This window comes from Lepus europaeus, chromosome 14, assembly GCF_033115175.1.
Source record: "Lepus europaeus isolate LE1 chromosome 14, mLepTim1.pri, whole genome shotgun sequence".
NCBI classification, from domain to species: Eukaryota; Metazoa; Chordata; class Mammalia; order Lagomorpha; family Leporidae; genus Lepus; species Lepus europaeus.
The window spans coordinates 89262662-89267329 of NC_084840.1; positions in this window are offsets into that span (position 1 = coordinate 89262662).

The window sequence follows — 4668 nt, forward strand, 5'->3', positions numbered from 1 at the left end:
GAAGTGGAGCAGCTGGGTCTCGAACCAGCGCCCATATGGGATGCCGGCGCTTCAGGCTAGGGCATTAACCCACTGCGCCACAGCGCCAGCCCCCTCATCAACATTTATTATATACCTGGGGATTCTCAGTAGCCTCACACTTCTCCCTTCTGTCTCTTCCTTTGATTTCCTGCTTCCCCTAAATTCTTTTTGTCTTAAATGTGTGTATTTGAGAAAAAAGAGAGCATTCCTGTCTGCTGGTTCACTCCCTCAACAGCTAGAGCTGGGCCAAGTGTGGACCAGGAGCAGCTGTTCAGTCCAGGTTTCAAATGTGGGTGGCGGCATGGCTGCCTCCTTGGGTCTGCATTAGCAGGAAGCTGGAGTTAGAACCTGACACCAGGAGGCAACAGTGGGGGACGTGGACATGTTTAACACTTGCCCTACACTTCCCTAAACTCTCCATCTCAGCTTTGTGTCTCCTATTCCGTGTGGGCTCTTCCTTGCCTGTGTGACGATTCCAAAACTTATCCTCATTTTAGAGAGAAAGAATTTAAAGCTGCCAGAAGCGGCCGGCGCCGTGGCTCAACAGGCTAATCCTCTGCCTTGCGGCGCCGGCACACCGGGTTCTAGTCCCGGTCGGGGCACCGATCCTGTCCCGGTTGCCCCTCTTCCAGGCCAGCTCTCTGCTGTGGCCAGGGAGTGCAGTGGAGGATGGCCCAAGTGTTTGGGCCCTGCACCCCATGGGAGACCAGGAGAAGCACCTGGCTCCTGCCATCGGAACAGCGCGGTGCGCCGGCCGCAGCGAGCTACCGCGGCGGCCATTGGAGGGTGAACCAACGGCAAAAGGAAGACCTTTCTCTCTGTCTCTCTCTCACTGTCCACTCTGCCTGTCAAAAATTAAAAAAAAAAAAAAAAAAAAAAAAGCTATAAAGCTGCCAGAAGCTACCTTGCTAGAGAATACAGCAAGAAGAACTCATCACAGGGCCAGTGCTGTGGTTAAGCCGCTGCCCGTGATGCTAGCATCCCATATGAGCACCAGTTCACGTCCCAGCTGCTCCACCTCTGACCCAGCTCCCTGCTGATGGCCTGGAAAAAGCAGTGGGAGATGGCCCACGTGCTTGGACCTCTGCCTCCCACTCATGGGAGACCCATGTAACTCCTGGCTCCTGGCTTCAGTTGTGGCCATCTGGGGAATGAACCATCAGATGGAAGATCTCTCTCTCTCTCTCTCTCTCTCTCTCTCTCTAACCCTGCCTTTCAAATACAATAAAAGAAATCTTGAGAAAAGAACTCATCATGAAATGCCCAAACTTGGGATCTGCTGGATTCAGAAAAGTTATGGCTTTAAGGGCATAAGCTGAGGCAGCAACACCCTGGGGCTGAGCTTGAAATGAAGCTGCCTGGGCTTTGCCGAGTACCCTATGGGGGCAGTAGCCTGGACACCACGGCCAGTGGGCACCACCTTACACTTCTGTGCTTTGCACTGGTGCAGAAGCGATGTGTACTGGTTCTGTAGCAGCCTCTGCAGTTTGAGTTGCCATCCTTTCCTGGGCTAGCACGGTGCATGAGGGGTGCAGGTGCTCCTAGTCAGTCACGTGATCACGGGAGTCTTCACCACTCTGCAGCCGGCTGTGTTGCTAGCGTTCTTTGGATTGAGGTATTTAATACATTCCATGAACTATGTAATAAAGTATCACAGAATAGGCTTTGTCTTCCCAAATGCCATCAGAGTTTTCTAAACCGCAAATCTGATCATGTCATTAAAAAAAAAAAAAAAAAAGCTTTGGGTGCCGTCACTGTGGCACAGCAGGTTAACCCCTGGCCTGAAGCGCCAGCATCCCATATGGGCACCAGTACAAGTCCCGGCAGCTCCTCTCCCCATCCAGTTCTCTGCTATGGCCTGAGAAAGCAGTACAAGATGGCCCAAATCCTTGGGCCCCTTCACCCGCATGGGAGATCCAGAAGAAGCTCCTGGCTCCTGGCTTCGGATCGGCACAGCTCCAGCTGTTGCGGCTATTTGGGGAATGAACCATCGATGGAAGACCTCTCTCTCTCTGACTCTGCCTCTCCTCTCTCTGTGTAACTCTTTCAAATAAATAAAATCAATCTTAAAAAAAAAAAAAAAGCCTTGTTTAGTTGAAAGACAGAGAGAGGGAGGGAGGAATTGGGTGGGGGATGAGGAGGGGCGTGCAGGATCAGCCATCTGCTAGTTCAGTCCCCAGATGGTTGAAATAGCCAAGGCTGGACTAGGCCAAAGCTAGCAGCCAGGAACCGCATCTCCCATGTGGGTGGCAGGGGCCCAAGCGTTTGGGTTATCTGCTCTTTAACAGGTGCACATCAGGACTGCTCCAGCATGGGATGCTGGAGTTACAAGTGGTGACTTAACCAACTGTAACCCTTCAAGTTGTTTTTTTTTTCCATGAAGCTTGATGAAGCTCTCTTCATACCCCAAAGAAAACCCAGTCTCCTTAGCCTCAGCTTCATGTTCACTTCTTTTCTCATTTTAGAAAATCCCTTAAGAGCTTGGGGCTCCTGGACATGTGATAATTCATCCTCCTCATGTGCATGGATTAGGAGTTGGATTTTGCTGCCTGTTACACACACCCGATGGCACGAGCTTAACCAAGTTTTTCTCGCACTTTACAAGAAATCTGGGAGTGGACAGTCCTGCACTTGTTGAGCTGTTAGGGAAGTTTTAATGGAGCCAGATTTCTCCTGCTCACTATTAAAAACTGCAGCCACTCACATCAGCATACATGGTAGAGCTAAGAGCTCAGACCACCTATGTCAACTGCTGGCTTAGAGGATTTGAGGTCAAAGACTGCATATAGAAACATCCAGTTCACCAGGACTTAGCTGTTGGTGCTGGGAAGACCCTGCCCATGGTAAAGACTGTAACCAGCGAGTAGCTTCCCTGTTGCTTTGGGAAGTTTTCCACATGAATCTGTTACGATAACAGTCACCTTCAGCTATGGTTACTTATGAAGACTCACTGCAAAAGCACCACCTTGCTAGGTGCACCTGCCCTCAATTAGTTAAGTCCTGAACTTGGCTCCATCCAAACCAGATGAAACCATTTAAGTCTAAACTCAGATTTAAATCAAACAATTTGAGTCTAAACTCAAAGTCCTATGAGCATTCTTCCTTGATGGTCCTACACCGGGACATTGCTGAGACTCTGTGAAGCAGTGCGCCTGAGTGAGGTTGTGTTGTTACTGTGAAATACACAGAAATTCCTAAGGCAGTCGGGAAAAGAGCAGTATTTAATATTTTATGTCAGTTCAAGTGTTTCAGTAAGATCTATTGCTTTAAATAATCTTTTTTTTAAGATGTATTTCTTAATTTGAGAAACAGAGATTCCCATCCACGGATTCACTCCCCAAATGCCTGCAACACCACCAGAATCAAGAGCTGAGAACATAACCCCAGTGTCCCGTGGGAGTGGCAACAGTCAACTGCCTGAACCAGCTGCCTGAGAGGTCACTGCTGCCTCCCAGGGTCTGCATTAGAGGAAGCAGGAGTGAAGAGCCAGAGCCAGGTATTGAACCCAGGAACTCTGATGCAGGGTGTGGGTATCTTAACCACCACGTTAAATGCCCGCTCCTGGAGCTGGCATTGTGTTGCAGTGGTCCAAGCCACCACGTGGGATGCCTGCATGCCATATCAGGGTGCCAGTTTGAGTCCCAGCTGCTCTGTTTCCAATCCAGCTCCCTGCTAAAGCACCTGGGAAAGCAGTGGATGATGGCCCACGTGCTTGGGCCCTGACCACCCACATGGGGTCCCGGATGGAGCTCCTGGCCCCTGACTTTGGCCTGGCCCCACCTCAGTCGTTGTGGGAGTGAACCAGTCAGTGGGAGTTTCTCTTTCTCTCACCCCCTCTCTCTCACTCTGCTTTTCAAATAAATAAATACATCTTTTTAAAAATCTGTTTGCCCCTTTTTAAATAATCTTAATGTGGCTACTGAATAATTTAGAATTGTATATGCAGCTCTGTTGGACAGAGGTGGCTTAAACTATAATTTTTTAAAAAGTTTATTTGAAGGGCAGAGTGACACAGCGAGAGGTATGAGACAGGCACACACACACACACACAGAGAGATCTTCTATCCACTGGTTCAGGTCCCAAATGCTCACAACAGTAAGGTCTGGGTGCAGCCAAAGGCAGGAGCCAGGAACTCTATCCAGGTCTCCCGCATAGGTTGCAGAGGTCTACTTAGGCCTCTTCCATTGCCTGCACATTAGCAGGACACTGGATTGGAAGCAGAACAGTGGGAACTTGAACTGGCGTTCTGATATGGGATGCTCATGTCACCATATCACTGGCCCACCCCCAATTTTAATTTTAATTGAGTTGATTATGTTATTGCCTTACGGTGTCTCTTGATATATCAATATGTATCTTTTTATAACAATATGTACAGCAAATATTTCTCTTCAGTTCTGTAGCTAACTTTTACCTTGAGTCACAGATCCCCCTGATATGCAGAAGTTGTAAGTTTTTTGAGAATCTGCCCATAATTTTCTTCACTGCTTTTGGGTTTTGTGGCCTGCTAAGGAAACCTTTCACCACAACAAGGTTACAAAAATAGCTTCCTGTGTTTCCTTAAAGTCATTTCTTTCTCTAACATTTACTTTTTTAAGATATCTGGAACTGATGCTTTTATGTGTTGTGAGACAGGAAGTTTTTAG